At 42.0% G+C, this 22,440-nt stretch overlaps 1 non-coding gene across 1 annotated transcript; it reads right to left on the bottom strand.

Moving 5' to 3' along the window:
- Window positions 1-20,464: 20,464 nt before the first annotated feature.
- Window positions 20,465-20,604, bottom strand: LOC126186550 (U4 spliceosomal RNA). Its single transcript, XR_007537622.1, has one exon. It is a non-coding gene; the product is annotated as a U4 spliceosomal RNA (small nuclear RNA).
- Window positions 20,605-22,440: the final 1,836 nt, after the last annotated feature.

Raw genomic sequence — 22,440 nt, 5'->3', positions numbered from 1 at the left:
TATATTCAAATGGGACACAGATGTCTGCAGAGGTTGTAACATCCTTCTCATAATGTAAATCCTATTAACTGAGTATTTAATCTGCATGTGATACCACGCTGGTGGACTAGCCAAGACTCGGTGAGCCACTGTAGCCATAGGTGTCCTGCCAGCTGTAGGGAAGAGGCCCCCAAAGGACAGTGTAACTCAAGTTACGAGCCATGCCCCTGCACAGGATGGCTCTCCCGCTCTTGGTAAGCCCCATCCAGGCTCTCGGACACCACATGGCTTACTGTTGTGTACTATAGGTGCCAAAGTCCTCAAACTGGGAGACTGTTTTGGAGAAACTGGACAGACATCTGATGGATGAGCTACAAAACTAATTTGTAGCAGTATGGAATAAAGAATTAGTTGTAGCTGCAAAAGATTTGTGCGTTTCCTTAGACAGTGTCCTATTCATCCAAACTGCCCCCTGCAGTGCTTGCTGGCCGGAATAAAGAAATAGCTGTAGCTGTAAAATATTTGTGCGTTTCCTTAGACAGTGTCCTATTCAACCAAATTGCCCCCTGCAGTGCTTGCTGGCCGCAGACCACAATTTGTTCATAAAAAAATAGACTGCAGGCAGCTGGAAAGGCACTGAACATCTCGTCAGGGCTGTTTGAATGTCAGGTTCACTTTGAAAAAATGCCAGCTTGATTCTGTCTCCATGCCACAGAGGTTTGTTGACCCGATTACTAAAGCAGAGATTAGGACAGACGGTGACTGGACAGTCTCTGCAAAAGTATAGAGCGTGGGAGATCGGGTTTGCTTGTGTTTCCTTGCAGTGGTCTGAGTCACAACTTTTCTCTACAGTGGGAGTTTGATACGAAATTGTTACGATTTTGTTTAACTAGCAAAAATAAGAGTTTAGTTAGTGGATAAAATAAATTTTCGAAAGAGGGACTGCAAGATAGGTCATGTAACATTCCATTGGGAGTGCGTCTAACGAACTTTCTGATTGGCAACCATGTGTTTTTTGGTGACTTTTTTGCGGAGAACTCGGGAGAGCGTTGCTTTGCAGAAACTGCCTCTTCTTTATAGCTTACATACTCGGGAGGAGATAGCTGACATATTTGGAGATATAGAGATGGGAGGACATCTTCGTTCAGGACATTTTGGCTCTGGGTAGTGGTTGCAGTCTACCTTCTAGTGACGAAATACTGTGGCAAGTTCACTCTGACAAGGAGAATGTGGATTGAGGGAGATGATATATTTGTAGGTGAGTTCCTTTCTAAAGTTGAGGAGACCTTGTTGGGAATTACATTTAATGTTTGATGATCCGCCGGCCGCGGTGGTCTAGTGGTTCTAGGCGCGCAGTCCGGAACCGCGGGACTGCTACGGTCGCAGGTTCGAATCCTGCCTCGGACATGGATGTGTGTGATGTCCTTAAGTTAGTTAGGTTTAAGTAGCTCTAAGTTCTAGGGGACTGATGACCACAGAAGTTAAGTCCCATAGTGCTCAGAGCCATTTGAACCATTTGATGATCCCTCACGAATCAGGCACTTGGGTTGCCTGCATGTGATTTTCTTTACCCCACGTAGATCGGTACTATCGTTACGTCTGGTGCAGAATCACGTGTTTGATTTACTTCAGTTGTGTACTATAGGTGCCAAAGTCCTCAAACTGGGAGACTGTTTTGGAGAAACTGGACAGACATCTGATGGATGAGCTACAAAACTAATTTGTAGCAGTATGGAATAAAGAATTAGCTGTAGCTGCAAAAGATTTGTGCGTTTCCCTAGACAGTGTCCTATTCATCCAAATTGCCCCCTGCAGTGCTTGCTGGCCGGAATAAAGAAATAGATGTAGCTGTAAAATATTTGTGCGTTTCCTTAGACAGTGTCCTATTCAACCAAATTGCCCCCTGCAGTGCTTGCTGGCCGCAGATCACAATTTGTTCATAAAAAAATAGACTGCAGGCAGCTGGAAAGGCACTGAACATCTCGTCAGAGCTGTTTGAATGCCAGGTTCACTTTGAAAAAATGCCAGCTTGATTCTGTCTCCATGCCACAGAGGTTTGTTGACCCGATTACTAAAGCAGAGATTAGGACAGACGGTGACTGGACAGTCTCTGCAAAAGTATAGAGCGTGGGAGATCGGGTTTGCTTGTGTTTCCTTGCAGTGGTCTGAGTCACAACTTTTCTCTACAGTGGGAGTTTGATACGAAATTGTTACGATTTTGTTTAACTAGGAAAAATAAGAGTTTAGTTAGTGGATAAAATAAATTTTCGAAAGAGGGACTGCAAGATAGGTCATGTAACATTCCATTGGGAGTGCGTCTAACGAACTTTCTGATTGGCAACCATGTGTTTTTTGGTGACTTTTTTGCGGAGAACTCGGGAGAGCGTTGCTTTGCGGGAACTGCCTCTTCTTTATAGCTTACATACTCGGGAGGAGATAGCTGACATATTTGGAGATATGGAGATGGGAGGACATCTTCGTTTAGGACATTTTGGCTCTGGGTAGTGGTTGCAGTCTACCTTCTAGTGGCGAAATACTGTGGCAAGTTCACTCTGACAAGGAGAATGTGGATTGAGGGAGATGATATATTTGTAGGTGAGTTCCTTTCTAAAGTTGAGGAGACCTTGTTGGGAATTACATTTAATGTTTGATGATCCGCCAGCCGCGGTGGTCTAGTGGTTCTAGGCGCGCAGTCCGGAACCGCGGGACTGCTACGGTCGCAGGTTCGAATCCTGCCTCGGACATGGATGTGTGTGATGTCCTTAAGTTAGTTAGGTTTAAGTAGTTCTAAGTTCTAGGGGACTGATGACCACAGAAGTTAAGTCCCATAGTGCTCAGAGCCATTTGAACCATTTGATGATCCCTCACGAATCAGGCACTTGGGTTGCCTGCATGTGATTTTCTTTACCCCACGTAGATCGGTACTATCGTCACGTCTGGTGCAGAATCACGTGTTTGATTTACTTCAGTGGAACACGGGCTAATTCCCGGTTCATTTTCTCTACAACTTCCCCGTAGGCTTTACCGTTTGGTGGTTGTATTTAACTGAATTCATTTTCAGGATTTTATTTTCCAATTTTCTCTAGTTCCATTGGTTTGGAGAAGTTACTATAGGGGTGACCGAGCGGCTCTAGGCGCTACAGTGTAGAACCGCGAGACCGCTACGGTCGCAGGTCCGAATCCTGTCTCGGCCATGGATATGTGTGATGTCCTTAGGTTAGTTAGGTTTAAGTAGTTCTAAGTTCTAGGGGACTGATGACCTCAGATGTTGAGTCCCATAGTGCTCAGAGCCATTTGAACCATTTTTAGAAGTTACTGTATCATTTCCCAATCACGTTTTCGCCCTCCTTTAGCGGTTTTATAACAGAAAACTGCGATCACAATAGACTTACCCTTCATTTCAGTAACAGATGAACCTTGTAACTCCATTTAGTACCGTTGATTTTGGCAAGAACCATACCCTCGACTCATTTGTTACGGCCGTTAATTTCCAAATTGTTTCCGTTGTGCACAGTTTTCTGTTTGACATCTGAGTTGGTGGGCGGCGATCTGCATTTCGAGAGGGTTCATTTGATACAGATCATGGAGGCACAGTTTACAATCAGCCGTTGCCCAGTGGTTTCTTGCGCCATGCTCGTAGACCATCCCTTGTGCCTGTTTGGCTACCACACATATTACGCAGCTTCATTAGTCCTTTCTTGCTCATTCTGATGCAGCGAAGATGGTCCTCTGGACTTTCACCGGTTTTCTCGTCAGCACTTACGCCTTTCGTCGGTCGGTATTTCCTCTGGCCTCACTTCGTTGTAGAGTGCTCGGTTTCCTACTCAAAGAACATCCAAATTGTCTAGTGCGCTGTGCGCTCTCTAGATTGCCCGTATCTTCCCAGGGTATCGCTATCAGGTGCTCCTGCACGTCTTCAGGCAACTTCGTTTTAATTAAAGTTGCCAATTCCTCTGATCGAAATGGTTCTCACAACTAGGAAGTTTTCTCGATGATTTCCTGTCGGAATGGTCACAGTATGTAGCAAATGACGGAAAGTCATACAGTAAAACAGAAGTGATACCTGCAATCTCCCAAGGAAGTATTAAGGCCCTCTACTGTTTCTGATCTATATAAACGATCTAGGAGACAATCTGAGTAGTCCTCTTAGGCTATTTTTAAATGATGCTTTCGTTTACTGTATCGCAAAATTACCAGATGGCCAAAAGCAATTGCAAAATTATTTAGACAAGATATTGGTATGGTGCGATAAGTCGCAGTAGACTCTAAATAACGAAAAGTATGAAGCCATGCATATGAGTAACGAAAAGAATCCACTAAATTTCGATTACACCAGAAATCATACAAATCTAAACGCGTGAATTCAGCTAAATACTTGGGGATTACAATTACGAATACTTAAATTGGAAGGTTCACACAGATAACGTTGTGGAGAAAGCGAACCGAAGACTGTGATTTATTGGTAGAGCACTTAGAAGATGCAACAGGTCTACTTATGAAACTGCATACACTACATCTGTCCGTCCTCTTCTGGAATATTTCTGTGCAATGTGGGATCCGCATCATATTGTACTGACACACGACGTCGAAAAAGTTCGAGAAAGGACAGCTCGTTTTGTAAAATCGCGAAACAATAGAGAGAGTGCCACAGACATGATATGTGACTTGGGGTGATAATCATTAAAACAAAGCCTTCTTTCGTTGCAGCAGGATTTTCTCATGAAATTTCAATCTCCAAGTCTGTCCTCCGAATGCGAAAATATATTTTTGGCGGCCACCTACATAGGGAGGAACGATCATAGTAATAAAATAACAGAAATCGGAGCTCGCAGGGAAAGATTTAAGCGTTCGTTTTTTCCTCTGTGCTGTGCGAGAGTGGAACGATGGGGAAATAGCTTAAAGGTGGTTCGGCGAAAACTCTGCCAGGCACTTAACTGTGAATTGCAGTGTTTTCATCTAGATGTAGATATATTTATTGTAAAACTCACGAAGACTCATTCCACTTCCTCGGTTAAATGACCTGCCTTGGGATATGCCGCTTCTTACGCTCCTTCGCCTAACACTCGACCAAAATTTTGCTAGGAAAGCGGCTTCAAATTGCGGACGTCTGGTAAAACTCTGTTGTTCTTAGCCTTTATGCTAAAACTCCATCTTGTAAACGACTTACAGCATAACAAATTTTTTGCCTCTTACTCAACTTTTTCTGCAGTATCCCCAAGAAAAGGAGAAGGAAACAAGATTATGGTTCAGCGTCCCATCAACATCGAGATCATTAGAAATGGAACACAAGCTCCGAATGTTTCAAGGATGAGAAAGAAAATCAGCTGTGCCCCCTGGTTCTGGAGTGATTTAGTGAAATAATAGAAAACCTAAATCCGGAATGCCAGATGCAGACTGGGACCTTCGCCCTCCTGAGTGCGAGTCCAGTGTTGTCACCGCTGCACCACCTCGCTCATCAGTACTTACAAGAACTGCTTGATAAAGGAAACCTGATGTAGCTTCCACGTTGAGCGGAAAGAATGACGTCCACAAACATTTAAAGACCTGGATGGTGCCCCCATATGGTTGCAGGGCGGCCAAGCGTTGAGTACAGTGATGAAAGTCAGTTAGCGCTCTGTGCACTAATGAAATAGCGAGTTAAGTGTAGCAGCAGAATCACCTATGCTAGGTGCAATTCATGCAGTGCCTTCAAGTACCTGATCGTAGACTGGTCGTAACTAGGGCACACTCGTGGACATTGAAGGGGTACACCCGAGTAAACTTCAGCAGCTCTGCACGTGATGTACCGGTACATGGTAGAGCAAAGTTACGGCATACCTCTCCACCAGAAGTAGACCTTGAATGCTTGTTTCTGCTGACAGATGCCCTTAGGGTGGCTCCCTCAGATACTACGACCGGTCGACAGTGCACTAAATACCATCAGCTTCGCTCTCAGGAGGTAGAAGTCCTGAAGACTTAACATCAGTGGATGAGACGTTGGCAGCTCACAGCGAGCAGGTTTGGTAGATCAGGCGAGCTGCAGTCTCAAAGATAGAAGTCATCTGTCGAATGGTAGGCAGCACATGGCAGCGTCTGCATCGTATCTGGCTCACGTTAACGGAATAAGATATGGGCTTGCAAGCCGGGAGATTTATTACTAAACTCCTGCTGTAATGAGGGCTGAGGATATCAGCATTTCTCTTCTTTATCTGGGTTCATCAGCATTCTTTGCTGCACCTCGATGTCATGACGGTGTCCGGACATTTGCCACGCCAGACATTTGCCACGATTTTACCTGCTCCGAAGGGTTGGGCCCCTTGTCTCCCCCTCCTCCTCCTCCTCCTCACCCAGAAGCCCAATTTGCTTTCGAAGTTCCTAACGTGACCTTCAGTATGGAAGTTATTACAACGAACAAGGGCAGGCCTCCTGCTCATTACAAAGGTTACGCGTATCTTAAACAGAGGGAATATAAAGAAGGTGGTGTTACATGGATGTGCTTACGTCGAAAAGCGGATCATTGCAAGGGAAAGCTGCTTTCGAGGAACGGAGAAGTATTGAACGTATTAGAACATCTCTGTGGACCACCTGACGATGCGGCTCTGAAAGTGAGAAAGCAAATGGAAAGGGCGAAGAGAAGGTCTCGAGAAGAAACTACACAGTTATCGGTGATACACGCGGATGAAATGGGAAATCTACATAATAAAGTTTATGACTTTGTTACAGTGATGCTTAATTCAGAACCTATGAAGAGAACCATGCGTCGTCGATGGAGTCAAGAGCGGGGGAACCAACAAGATCCTAAGAACTCTTATGAAACTGATCTTCATGAAGATCTATTAAAAATGGGAGATGGCAGTAGTTTTTTTCTGGAAGACTATAGATTAGAGGAGAGAATAATGATTTTCAGTGGAAGCAAAGGAAAAGAAAGTTTAAAAACATGTTCCCATTTTTTATGGATGGAACATTTAAGAGCTGATGCAAGCAGTTTGCACAAATCTACACCAGACACGTAGACTTAAGAGGCCCGATTAAAGAAACAAACATTCTTCCTACTGCATTTGCACTGCTCCCTAATAAGAAAAAAGACACATATGTTCGTCTGTTTCGTCTGATAAAAGAGGCAGTCCCTGAGTGGTGTCCTAAACAAGTAAAGGTCGACTGTGAGGCAGCTGCGATATCGGCCATTCGTCAAGTTTTTCCCACAACTGAAATAAATGGATTCTATTTCCATATGAAGAAGAGTTTATGGAGAAGAATTCGAGTTCTCGGTCTAACTGAGGAGTACCGCCAGAACGAGGGTTTAAGACTTCACGTCAGCATGTGTGCAGCGCTGGCTGGCATTTGTAAAACCGGAGGATGTAAGCAGTGGATGTATTGAGATTCATGTAGAAACTCCTGATAACGGAAGGTTCTCTCAATTTTTTTACTACTTTGTGGATAACTGGCTAGAGAATGAGGATATCGCAATAGAAATGTGGGACTATTACGGAAAAAGGCACAGAAGGACGAATGCTGTTGAAGGGTGGCACAACAAAATAAATAGTATAATAAATAAAAAATAAAAAATAAATAGTATAATAAATACCCTAGAATCAACTGTTTGGTGGAGTGCTTGAAAAAAGAAGCAGAGCTCACAAACTGCATGTACATGAAATTGGAAATGAATCTTGAAGGTAAGAAGAGGAAGAAGAAGTACTTGAAGCTGGACGACAGGATAGAGAGAATCGTAAAGAATTATGAAGAGATTGGCAACATTAGGCCTTGCTTGAAAGCCATTGCCCATATTCAGAAACTGGACTAAAACACGTTAAAAATAATCTATTAAAAACTATGAAGACCACTGAGTCCTTGTAGATTACTGAGATGAAATTATTAAAACATTGAAGCAGCATTATCGGAGCTAATATTAAGTTGTAATTGTAAATAGAATGTACATTAATTCAGCGTGTTTAGGCTGATTTTACGCACACCAGAATGGTAAATGGTCATTTATTATTTTGACGGTCCAAAGCCTTTGCAAAGAGTGATGCGAATCAGCCCTTAATGTAAAAATTAAAAAGTTTTCAAGCCTCACAAAAGTATCCCTATTGTTGTCACGTTAAGATAACATTTTTTATACCTTCCAATATTATGGCCATACTATTAAATAATTGTGACTTCTAAAATTATTTTCTGAAGCTTCAGAGTCGGAACTTTCACTTAAAATATCATGGTTTGTTAAACTGATAGTATATGCTTTTGTAAAAGAAAATGGGAACTGAACCTTTGAACTGCACCTAAAATTGACATCCCAAAACTGATCTGATCCTAAAGTTGATAATTTTGGCACCTCAAATATTTTTATTTAAGGTTAGCTGCAAACATTTATAGTAGATGCAAATCTACTTAAGTACATTATATATAGTCCTTAAAAATTAAAATTTCTTACTAAATTGTTGATTATCTTTAAACAGGTCAGTAAAAGCAAGGACCTTACTACTGAAAATTAATTGTTACTAAAGAACGTCAGAAACAATTGTATTAGACCTACTTTTCTTACACATTACAAACTTTTTGAAAATATATTTGATCATTTCCTCTGTCACTGACAGTGTAATTCCAGTTGCTTTGCAACACCAGGGATATCTACTTCTAAATTATGTTTGCAGATGTTCTCATTTAGAATTCTGGAATGTTTACTTCGTCTTCTTTAGTGAAGGAATTTCGGAAAATGCATTTAGTAACTCCACTTTAGTGGCACTGTCAACAGTAACATTACCGTCGCTGTCGTGCGGTAAAGGTACTTACTGTGCCTTTCCGCTGGTTTACTTAACTTAGGACCAGAATCTTTTTGGATTTTCTGCCACATTTGTAGAGCGAGTTTCGCTGTGGAAACTATTAAATGCATCTCGCATTGAAATCCGCACCAAATTTCAAGCCTCAGTAAAACTTACCCAATCTTGGAGATTTTGCGTTCGTCTAAATTATACGTGCCTTTTGCGGTACTCCTGCAGCAGCTTTCTGTCCTGTTTTGTGTACCATGGTGGACCAGTTCCTTCCTTATTAATTTATTTGGTATGAATATCTCGAGTGCTGTTGATACTATTTCTTTGAACTTAAGCCACATATGGTCTTCATTTACATAGTGTGGAAGGATTGGAGACTATCTCTTAGAAAGACGTCAACCGAATTTTTGGCTGCTTTTATAAATAGATATATTTCGCGTTTAGTTTTGGTGAATTTCTTTGTTACGGAATTGAGCCTCGCTACGACTGTGTGTTCACTAATCCCTGTATCCGTCGTGATGCTCAGGATTATTTGTGACTAAGAGGTCAAGTGTGTTTTCGTAACCATTTACAATTTGAATGACCTCGGCAACTAATTGTTAAAAATAATTTTAAAAAAGCATTTAGAACAATTACGGAAGTTGTTTTCTATTTAGAACAGGGTATGAAAATGTATTTTTGTCAACATACGGAAGGTAGATTGAACTCACTGCCAAGGGTACCTATTTATGATGAGATTCAAATTTTCCTTGAACTGTTGAGCAACTGTTTCATCTGAGACAGGGGGTCGGTAAAAGGAGCCAACTATTAATTTATTCCGGCTGTCGAATATAACCTCTGCCCATACTAAGTCACAGGAACTATCTGCTTCAATGTCGATTGTGAGCTTGAACATACATTACACTATTTTTCCTTAACTTGCCCTTCTTGTTTCTGTTGTAGTGCAGATAATTACAATTACGGCTTTTCTCTCCAGAACCTAGGATGCTTTCTCTGTGACCCTGTAATTACCAGAGCTAAACAATGTATAACAACAACGTACGTTACAAGCGTAGCATTCTGTATTACTTCATTTCCTTATTTCTAACGTTTTAAAATTGTACGTCGACTTTAGATGACATGTCAATCATAGAAGTTCTTATCTCTATTTACAGAAAGTGTTTTCAGTTATGTTTTGAACATTGTCCCGCTACACTTTATTAACTAATGTTTTTAGAGAGTAAATTAATATGGAGTATGTTGTTCTTCTTTTCAAACATTCACATACCCATTTATTATTTCCTTATTGTCTTTTAGGTATGCAGTTGCAGTAATTAAAGTAGGCACAAATGCAGTGATAAAAAAGAAATGATTAGCGTACATTCGCATTCTCGTTGCATCGTTCCTTTCTTGTTGTTCCCATGGCGATGGACTGTTTCTACCGCAATCAGTAAGCGTGAAAGGAAGCTACCGTACAGACAGAGGGATCTATATTTATACTTGGCAGAACTAATTACTTACTGACATAATCGTCGGTATTGCTTTCGTTTCCCAAAAGTTATAAATATTTTGATTTCGGAAAAGAAGCTCTGTATTTCTCCAAGATGAAGAAGAAGGCCCCTTACGTACTGGTTGTATCGAGTAAGATGTGGAAACGGCGGTTTGAAAGCGGACAGAAGAAGTACGAAAAAGGGCGTTCCTTACCTGAGGGATCGCTGCTCAAGCTACCTGGCGAAGGGGCAAGTGTGCCAAATGTCCGGCGTGGCAGAAGTCCGGCGTGGCAAATGTCCGGCATTCGTCACGACAGTTGCTTTCAGTGTTTCAGTTTAGTCCTTTTCCACCATGTCAGTGGGCTGATAGATGTTCTTATGGAACATCTACTCGTTCTTGCAGCGTGGTTGTGTGATGTCAGAATGACGTTACGATCCCTACTCACTGAGGTCGTGTTGCTGAATTAACGATTCATACTCCTCGCTCGAGTGAGGTGTCGCAGTATCTTCAGGGGTTTGGCATATTATTTCCAGTATCGGCTTTCTGCCTGTTTGCCATTCTAACTAGTACACAGTGCGCTGTCCTGGCTTAACTGCGCTTGGCGCCGGCTGGAGAAAACTTCAAAAACAATTTGCATTTGCCCATGATATCTTTCTTAGGCGCAGCAGATAGATAAAAGTCTCTCGCTACCTCCTTCACTATCATCTTGTCTCGTCCCTGATTCACTGCCCATACTTCTCGACTGATACGTATTTTCATGTGGATCGGATAAGCCCAAGCTAGTCGTGGACGCTAGTAGTTTCACCTGCTCCATCACACCAGTCTCCTATCTTTGCAGCCATGAGACAGTAGAGAGCAAAGCAGCTGTTAAGGCTGGTGCGCCGTGCGTTCTGCACAGAGACTGAAGATCCTGATCCGTTGCGACACTGCCAATATTCTTTCCTCAGTTCAGGCACCGTGACAGCTGACGCTGGGCTAGCATACACGTCGTTCCACAATGAACTGAATTCTTAGTAACACACACACACACACACACAAAAGCACACGCACGCACACAGACACTATTTTGTCATTAGTAATGGTGTAGCTACTGCCATTAAGTACTGTCAATGTTTAACGTTACGTCTTTTGAACATAACGATATGTTTTAAAATCAAATGAATTTTTGCTTTGCTTACTGGTACATTAGGCACCCACAGTGATCGAGTATATTTTAAACATTTTCAGGCTTTAAAAATGTGTGACCTTAAAGGTATCAGAAATAAATCATTTAATGGGTTACTGAAAGTTACTTTTCTTCCATTGAGCAACCTGCTACAGCGTTAAAATATATGTATTGAATTGAATGAAATATGCTTTATGAAGTGAACTGCCTTTATTACAAGAGCAAAGACGAATGCTTCAGCCATTAATAATTTGTAATGCAGCTGCAGTGACAATAACCGATCATACAGGAATATATGGCAACCATCGTTCTTTAAACCACCGTTTGAAGACACTTTACGTCCTTTCAGAATGGTAATCTTTAGTATTCTTTGTCTCTGACGCCTCAGAAATGAGCTTACTCTGGGGAATAAATCCAATTTCTGCTAATCTGACATAAAGCATTATAATAGTGTTACCTTTACCAACTGGAGCTTTTAATCCATAGTTCATCTTCCAGCACAATTCACTCGCATGGTTTTGATTAACGGAAGTTTCACCCAAATAGTAAACTCGAGACTAGTTAACTTGTCTGATCTCCTGCACTGTTCTCAAAAATACAGTCGTTGCAGCTACAATGTTTCTACGTTCCATTAGTAATTTCCTCTCATCGTTCGTTTTCTGATATGCGAACCCCACGTCTCTCAGTCTCGTCAACATAATCCATTTGTTCCGTTAAAATTTTCGCCTTCCTTCATGCGTGAAACTAATTTCTCTGCTGTCATATATTGGCCTTTAGCATAAATGCTGAATATTATGTGCCGTAAAACTTTTTCGCAAAATCGCCCACTTCACCCACTTCCTTTATGCAGTTGTGTTGCTTGCCGGCATAGACGCCTTAAGTATGCTGTTTTGAAGGTGGTGAAAAGGGTGTGCATGACAACCACGGTCCAGTCGACCCTGCATAGCTGTCATCCCTCGCAATGAAGAGCGTCTTCATCAACATCCGTGCTGATCGGCGGATAACGACCAGAAAATTGTGTGCAAAGCTGAGTTTCAGCTGTAATGCCTTGCGAACAATGTTGGAACATCTTGGTTGTCGCAAAGTCTGTGAGAGATTGGTCCGTGGATGCTTACAGAAGAACAAGAAACTCATCAAATGGAAATTTCTGGACCAACATGAAGCTGAAGGGGACAATTTTCTGAATAGCATCATCACCGGAAATGAAATGTGGTGTCACCACTACGAACCGGAATCCAAAAAATAGATCATGGAATGGCGACATGCGAATTCTCCATCAAAGAAGAAATTCACGACACACACTTCTGCAAACAAAGTGATGTAGACAGTCTTCTGGGATAGCCAGGGTATGATTCTTTTTGATGGCCTGGAGGCTGGAAAAACTGTCAATTCATCATGCTACAATACGACACTGACTAAGCTGAAAGCCCGAATTTCCAGGGTAAAGCCAGAGAAGAAGGCCAACTGTCACCTGCAACATGATAACGCCAGGTCCCACACCAGTTTTGCGACCATACAACTCACTGCAAAATTCGGCTAGTCTGTCTTACCACATCCACTGTACAGTTTCTATTTAGTGACTTCAGACTTGCACCTCTTTGGGCCTCCGAAAGATGGGCTATGTGGCGAACATTTTCAAAACTCGGATGCTGTTGTCAGAGCTGCAAGGACGTGGTTAACCGCAACTGGTTCAGATTTTTACAAGCGCGGCATGCAGGCTCTTCTTCATCCTTGACAAAAGTGCATATGTGGAAAAATGACAATCTGTAGCTGAAATATTGCTGTACAGAGCTGTTCTGTTGCGGTTTATATATCTCATGTACATTCCATGAATAAAAATAGTGGGCACTACTTTCGGAACGACCCTCGTCGCAGTGACAATAGCATCTACCACCTCCTGAAAATATCGAATAGTTGTATCTACTAAATACTGCAGGATTTGGACAATACGATCCGACAGCAAACCCGAGAAGAGTATGTTCCTCCAACTGAAGTCGACAGAAGAATGAAAAGTGATGACTGTATGATCATCAGTAATGTACAACATTGAGTTGTTCATCATATCACGACAGCGTTTACAAGCCACCGTTACAGAACTGCGGTACCGAAAACTGTGTGTATTATGGATGACTCAAATGCTCAACCCTGACATGAAACAGAGGAGACTGGAAATCAGGCGATGAAAGCTGTGTTCGCCATTTTGACCCAAAAATCAAGAGGATATCAGAGGGGTTCCGCCACAAATTATCACCATTGCCAAAAAAGTTTATGCCATCAGCAGGTAAAGTCGTACTCACATTTTTCTGGGACGTTCAAGCTGTGGTTCATTTGGAATTTATGGCAAAGGCCACACCATAAAATCTGCAAGGTACGATGAGACTCTCAGAAAACTGAATGCACGAATTCGGAGATTCGTCCACACATGAAGCATCCTCTCCTCCAGAATGACTATGCCGGATCACGCACGAGCACTGAAACATCTGCAACTATCCGACGCTTTGGGTTTACTGTCATCGATCGTCCTCCATACAGTCCGCGCTTGGCCCCATTCGATTTTCGTATTGTTCTGAAACTTAAAGAACACCTTTGAGGACTTGAATTTCATAGCGATGAAGTGGTACAAGCAGGGGTGAAGTTACGGCTCTGTCAATCATGTCAGCCATTCTACAGTGATGATACCAACAAACTGGTCTCTCTTTGGGGGAAAATGAATATGCTGGGAAATAAATATGTAGACATGAAAAATATAAATACGAAAAAGTAAATAATCATGCAAAATGTACGGATTCTGCACTTTGCTTGTGTCGTGACATCCTGCACACTAGTATCCCAAAGACGAAGGCTGTAGTGTCAGTATATCTCACTAACACATAGTAAATTGTGCAACACAACCAAGCACGTCTACCTCATGGCGTAACTAGCAATGAAAGATAATAATTATGAATTATGATATTTTATAAAACTATTCTTGTGGTATGTTGGTTCATTGCAGCATAATGTATTACATTACCACAATAGTGACTGAGGTAAGTTTCTACTTGTTATGTTATTATATCCTCATTAAGCTAGGAGCCATATTAGGACAGTGTAATGTTGCAACTATAAATGTACTGGATGGTTGTAATTAAAATTTCCCTATTTAACACGTTTTTACACGGAAACTAATTACCATTCGAGTACCAAACTTGATAGCATTGATGTCAAGGACATGGGCAAGAGAAATAACGCAGAATCATCTGAGCTGAAACACTTTTAACATGCTGCTATGGTACATCATACCATTACATACCAGTATCATAACTGCTACAAATGGGGCTCAATATGGCACCCATGAGTATCCAGAAGAGTCTGAAAGCACAGGATTGCATTCTGCACAGCAGAACGAAGCATGTCTAAAGGTATGCTGGCTATCTCTCTCGATATGCTGCGCTTCAGATCAGCACATGTTCTCACAACCAGAAATCACAGGGACTGAGATCAGGTGATCGTGCCGGTCAAGCATTTGGAAATGATCGGCTGATAATGCGTCTCTCTCCTGCAGGGCGGGGATGAAATGCTCGCGAAGCATAATGCAGTAACGCCGGGAAGTCACACTACATGTCTCTGTCCACTGAGCGCCAACCTGTTCAAAAAATAATGGGCCAATGATGAACGTAGCTCTGAAGCCACACCATACAGTGACACGTTCACCATACAGAGGAACTTCATGCACAGTGACTGGAGGTGAAGATCCCCAAACTCGGCAATTCGGTGTGTGTTCACCTTACCTGTCAGAGAAAACTGAGCTTCATCTGTCCACACAATGGTCGTGGGCCAGTCCTCGTCAACGTCAATCCTTGTGAGAAAGTGGAGAGTGAAGCTAACACGTCGTTGTGTGTCCTGTGGTGCAAGCTGCTGTACGATATGGATCTTGTACTGATACTATTTGAGGATGTTTCGAAGCACCTTCTCTACAGCATACTGTTGAATGTTCGACTGTCGTGTCACAGCACGTGAAGTGCCTGACGATTGGAAATTGCATGCAGCATTGTCTGAAATAGCACCTGCGATTTCATCAACAACCTGTGGTGCAACCGGTCGTCGACCTGTTCCCAGAGCGACACCTGGTTCTCCAGTTGATTCCAACTTCTTCATCATGCTCCACACACCAGGTGGAGAAGGAGGACCCTTCCTTAATCCTTTCAGACTGTGATGTTCTCGAAGTGCAGCTGCAGCAATACTGTTGTTTTGATACAGAGCTTCACCAATGATATCCTGCTCGTTTTGTTCAAACTCATGTTGACACGTCAACAAGCTCACTGAGACTGGTCACACCTGTGAGACTATGAATCAGGATGACTGATCACGGAACCTGGTTGGAGCTCAATGGTGGCGCTGTGATGGATGGAACTCATGCACCCCATACTCTGGGCATTAATGCTACCACGTTTGGTACTCACACAGTAATTAGTTTCCGTGTTATAAAGCGTTAAATAGGGAAAGTTTAATTATAACCACCCAGAATATAAAATTTATATGATGACACCTATTACATATAAACATGTTTATAGGAGAACTTAATCGTAGCTAACACTTGGTTCAATAATCATAAAAAAAGGTTGTATACATGGAAGAACCCTGGAGATACTAAAAGGTATCAGATAGATTATATAATGGTAAGACAGAGATTTAGGAACCAGGTTTTAAACTGTAGGACATTTCCAGGGGCAGATGTGGACTCTGACCACAATCTATTGGTTATGAACTGTAGATTAAAACTGAAGAAATTGCAAAAAGGTGGGAATTTAAGGAGATGGGACCTGGATAAACTGACTAAACCAGAGGTTGTACAGAGTTTCAGGGAGAGCATAAGGAAACAATTGACAGGAATAGGGAAAAGAAATACAGTAGAAGACGAATGGGTAGCTCTGAGGGATGAAGTAGTGAAGGCAGCAGAAGATCAAGTAGGTAAAAAGACGAAGACTAGTAGAAATCCTTGGGTAACAGAAGAAATATTGAATTTAATTGATGAAAGGAGAAAATATAAAAATGCAGTAAATGAAGCAGGCAAAAAGGAATACAAACGTCTCAAAAATGAGATCGACAGAAAGTGGAAAATGGCTAAGCAGACATGGCTAGAGGACAAACGTAAGGATGTGGAGGCTTATCTCACTAGGGGTAAGATAGATACAGCCTACAGGAAAATTAAAGAGACCTTTGGAGAATAGAGAGCCACTTGTATGAATATCAAGAGCTCAGATGGAAACCCAGTTCTAAGCAAAGAGGGGAAAGCAGAAAGGTGGAAGAAGTATATAGAGGGTCTATACAAGGACAATATTATGGAAATGGAAGAGGATGTAGATGAAGATGAAATGGGAGATACGATACTGCGTGAAGAGTTTGACAGAGCACTGAAAGACTTGGGTCGAAACAAGGCCCCGGGAGTAGACAACATTCCATTAGAACTACTGACGGCCTTGGGAGAGCCAATCCTGACAAAACTCTACCATCTGGTGAGCAAGATGTACGAGAGAGGCGAAATACCCTCAGACTTCAAGAAGAATATAATAATTCCAATCCCAAAGAAAGCAGGTGTTGACAGATGTGAAAATTACCGAACTATCAGTTTAATAAGTCACAGCTGCAAAATACTAAAACGAATTATTTACAGACGAATGGAAAAACTGGTAGAAGCCGACCTCGGGGAAGATCAGTTTGGATTCCATAGGAATGTTGGAACACGTGAGGCAATACTGACCTTAGAAGAAAGATTAAGGAAAGGCAAACCTACATTTCTAGCATTTGTAGACTTAGAGAAAGCTTTTGACAATGTTGACTGGAATATTCCCTTTCAAATTCTAAAGGTGGCAGGGGTAAAACACAGGGAGCGAAAGGCTATTTACAATTTGTACAGAAACCAGATGGCAGTTATAAGAGTCGAGGGGCATGAAAGGGAAGCAGTGGTTGGGAAGGGATTGAGACAGGTTTGTAGCCTCTCCCCGATGTTATTCAATCTGTATAATGAGCAAGCAGTAAAGGAAACAAAAGAAAAATTTGGAGTAGGTATTAAAATCCAGGGAGAAGAAATAAAAACTTTGAGGTTCGCAGATGACATTGTAATTCTGTCAGAGACAGCAAAGGACTTGGAAGAGCAGTTGAATGGAATGGACAGTGTCTTCAAAGGAGGATATAAGATGAACATCAACAAAAGCAAAACAAGGATAATGGAATGTAGTCGAATTAAGTCTGGCGATGCTGAGGGAATTAGATTAGGAAATGAGACACTTAAAGTAGTGAAGGAGTTTTGATATTTTGGGAGCAAAATAACTGATGATGGTCGAAGTAGAGAGGATATAAAATGTAGCCTGGCAATGGCAAGGAGAGCGTTTCTGAAGAAGAGAAATTTGTTAACATCTAGTATAGATTTAAGTGTCAGGAAGTCGTTTCTGAAAGTATTTGTATGGAGTGTAGCCACGTATGGAAATGAAACATGGACAATAAATAGTTTGGACAAGAAGAGAATAGAAGCTTTCGAAATGTGGTGCTACAGAAGAATGTTGAAGATTAGGTGGGTACATCACGTAACTAATGAGGAGGTATTGAATAGGATTGGGGAGAAGAGAAGTTTGTGGCACAACTTAACTAGAAAAAGGGATCGGTTGGTAGGACATGTCTTGAGGCATCAAGGGATCACAAATTTAGCATTGGAGGGCAGCGTGGAGGGTAAAAATCGTAGAGGGAGACCAAGAGATGAATACACTAAGCAGATTCAGAAGGATGTAGGTGCAGTAGGTACTGGGAGATGAAGGAGCTTGCACAGGATAGATTAGCATGGAGAGCTGCATCAAACCAGTCTCAGGACTGAAGACCCAACAACAACAACAACAACAGGAGAATAAATATACTATTTAATATTATGTCCTTAGGATCCATCCTGAGACATATAGGAATAGTTAATTTGGAAATGGATAAGGGTGCGGGGGTACACATTGTGGGAGACACCAAAACCTGACAACATTAAACAGCGTTAAATGGGTGTAGCTTGAAACAGTTACACAGAGAAGAAGAGCTGCGTGCAGGATAGACTATCTCTTACAGAATCTTCCACTGGAGTTTATCCGTAACGCTTTCGCTATTACTAAATGATCCTGTAACGAAGCGCGCTGCTCTCCGTTGGATCTTCTCTCTCTCTTTTATCAACCGTATCTGGTACGGATCCCACACCGGTGAGCAGTATTCAAGCAGTGGGCGAACAAGTGTACTGTAACCTGCTTTCTTTGTTTTCGGAATGCATTTTCTCAGGATTCTTCCAATGAATATCAATCTGGCAACTGCTTTACCGACGATTAATTTTATATGGTCATTCCACTTTAAATCACTCCTAATGCCTACTACCAGATAATTTATGGAATTAACTGCTTCCAGTTGCTGACCTGCTATATTGTAGCTAAATGATAAAGGATCTTTCTTTCTATGTATTGGCAGCACATTACACTTATCTACATTGAGATTTAATTGCCACTTCCTGCACCATGCGTCAATCCGTTGCAGATCCTCCTGCATTTCAGCACAATTTTCCATTGTTACAACCTCTCGATATACTACAGCATCGTCCGCAAAAAGCCTCAGTGAATTTCCGATGTTATCCACAAGGTCATTTATACATATTGTGAATAGCAATCCTACGACACTCCCCTGCGGCACAACTGAAATCACTCTTACTCCGGAAGACTTCTCTCCATTGAGAATGACATGCTGCGTTCTGTTATCTAGGAACTCTTCAATCCAGTCACACAATTGGTCTGATAGTCCATACCCTCTTAATTTGTTCATTAAACGACTGTCGGGAACTGTATGAAACACCTTGCGGAAGTCAAGAAACACGGCATCTACCTGGGAACCCGTGTCTATGGCCCTCTGAGTCTCGTGGACGAATAGCGCGAGCTGGGTTTCACACTATCGTCTTTTTCGAAACCCATGCTGATTCCTACAGAGTAGATTTCTAGTCTCCAGAAAAGTCATTATACTAGACACATAATACGTGTTCCAAAATTCTACAACTGATCGACGTTAGAGATATAGGTCTATAGTTCTGCACCTCCGTTCGACGTCCCTTCTTGAAAACGGGGATGACCTGTGCCCTTTTCCAATCTTCTGGAACGCTTCGCTCTCTTAGAGACCTAAGGTTCCCGCTGCAAGAAGGGGACAAGTTCCTTCGCGTACTCTGTGTAAAATCGAACTTGTATCCCATCAGGTCCAGCTGCCTTTCTTCTTTTGAGCGATTTTAATTGTTTTTCTATCTCTCTGTCATCTATTTCGATATTTACCATTTTGTCATCTGTGCGACAATCTAGAGAAGGGACTACAGCGCAGTCTTCCTCTGTGAAACAGCTTTGGAGAAAGACATTTAGTATTTCGGCCTTTAGTTTGTCATCCTTTGTTTCTGTACCATTTTGGTCACAGAGTGTCTGGACATTTTGTCACCGCTTTGACATAAGACAAAAATTTCTTAGGATTTTCTGCCAAGTCAGTACATAGAACTGTACTTTCGAATTCGTTGATTGCCTCTCGCGTAGCCCTCCTCACACTACATTTCGCTTCGTGTAATGTTTGTTTGTCTCCAAGGTTCTGGCTATGTTTATGTTCGCTGTGAAGTTTCCTTTGCTTCCGTAGCAGTTTTCTAACTCTGTTGTTGTACCACGGTGGCTCTTTTCCATCTCTTACGAGCTTGCTTGGCACGTACTCGTCTAACGCATATTGTACGACGGTTTTGAACTTTGTCCACAAATCCTCAACACTATCTGTACTTGAGATAAAACTCTTGTGTTGAGCCGTCAAGTACTCTGAAATCTGCCTTTTGTCACTTTTACTAAACAGAAAAATCTTCCTACCTTTTTTAATATTTCTGTTTAAGGCTGAAATCACCGATGCTGTAACCGCTTTATGATCGCTGATTCCCTGTTCTGCGTAATCTGTTTCAAATAGTTCGGGTCCGTTTGTCACCAGAAGGTCTAATATGTTATCGCCAAGAGTCGGTTATCTGTCTAACTGCTCAAGGTAGATTTTAGTCAACGCACTTAAAAAAATTTCACTGGATTCTTTGTCCCTGCCACCCGTTATAAACGTTTGAGTCTCCCGGTCTAAAAAATTGCCGTAGCGGACGGTATTTCACGTCCACTAGGCGGGGTATTGTTAAAAGTCTTCACCTAGTAATAATCGCACCTCGGATTAACCTCATTGGTTACGATAGTGTCACTTTTTCACGCTATTCAAGTATCATCCACTGCCCATTGACATTATATTCGGTACGTAACAAATATATCCTTCTAGGCCGCTGATTAAGATGGATGGATAGGAGCCTCAAACTTTTGAATACTCGTGTCTTCAGTCACTGACAACGCAGCGGAAAGCATCAGTGGAATTAACATTAAATACTCGCATATAGTCTTAAGTAAAATGTATACTGATTAGCCAAAACATTATGACCACTGTCCACCGCTAGACTAAATGCTGCCTGATGATGTCAAAGGTACATGATGTAATAATGGAAGTGTATAACCTGAGCAGAGACGATTGAGGAATCCGTCTACCGACACTAAAGGTCGCCCAATGACATAAACCACTTTGACAAGGGACAGAGTGTTATATCGGGCATCTGGGAATGAGCATCTTGGGGATGGCGAACTAGTCTGCTGCTTGCCGCTACTGCTGGGAGCATCTATGGAATCAGGTTGACGGATAATGAAACTACGAATAGGAGACAAGGTGCTGGTTGTCTACATCTCTTTACAACACGTGGAGATCAGAGACGTTTTCATTTTACAAAGTAGTATAGGAGATGATATGTGACATCTCTGACAATTGAGTACATTGCTAGTGCAGGCACAAGTATTTCTGAAGACAATGTTCAACGCACAGTACTGAAGATGAGGCTGCATAGCAGACAACCCTCACATGTACCAATGTTGACCCAGCGGCGTAGTTAGCTGCAATTGCAGTGAGCTCAGGATCACTGATATTACAATGTGTATCAGTGTAAAAGTGTCACCTGGTCGGATAATCGTCGTTTCTTGTTACATGTCGATTGTTGATACCGGATATGCCATCATCCAGCCAAATGACAACTCAAAAAGTGCAATGTAGCATGGACACAAGTTGGTGGCGGATGTACGATACTATTTACCTGGGTTCCATGGGACCTGCGGTAGCAATTGAAGGCACCATGACAACAGTGGACTACCTGAACATTATTAAGGACTGCCGGCATCCCTTCATGCTTCATGTCTCCTCCGATAATGATGTTTCGCTGCAGCAGGTTAACTGTCCATGTAACAACGACAGTGTCAAGTTACAGTGGTTTGAGAAGCATGATAGTGAACTCACGTTGACGTCTTGGCCACCAAAAGCCCCTGATCTGCACCTGGTCAAATACATCTGGGATCCTATTGGGCACGAACCCCTCATAAACCGCAGCATGATAATTTACGGGAATTGTGCCACATATCTTCGGAAACATACCAACGATCTGTCGAATCCATGACAACAGATTCCCTGCTGTTTTGCGCTCTAAAGATGGACCAGTAAGCTACTAAGCTGGCGTTCATAATACTTGGTATATATTCCGTGTTTTGTTTTGTAACGTATTTCATCGTCATGAAGGCATCTCTACACAAGAGTTTACGAAACAACAAAGTACCACTGCCGAGTTCAATCCAAACTTTTTTTCCTCACATTTGTGCGTAATTTACAACCATGAAACTCTTTACTGTGCTCTACTGTTTGCGAGAATGCTTCTCAGTTTAGAGATAATTTTTAAATTTCGTTCTGTTATTTCCTTTAGTGAAAGTAATGTTGTCAGTGTCCCTACAGTATGTTTATAACAGGCGTATTGACTCCTCCTAGAAAAGAGTGACAGGAAACAGAAATGACTCAAAGAAAAGCAGCACCTTTCGTCACAGCTTTATTAAGTAAGGACGAAAGCGTCACAGAGAGGCTCATCCAACTCCAGCATATGGAACAGTCTTAGAAGACTTAACTAAAATATTGCTTCTTCCTGTGCGTATCTCTCGCAAAGGCCATGAAGGTAGAGTAGGAGAGATCCGA

The sequence above is a fragment of the Schistocerca cancellata genome, chromosome 4, assembly GCF_023864275.1.
Source record: "Schistocerca cancellata isolate TAMUIC-IGC-003103 chromosome 4, iqSchCanc2.1, whole genome shotgun sequence".
NCBI lineage: Eukaryota > Metazoa > Arthropoda > Insecta > Orthoptera > Acrididae > Schistocerca > Schistocerca cancellata.
This window is presented reverse-complemented; position numbering and strand designations above follow the sequence as displayed.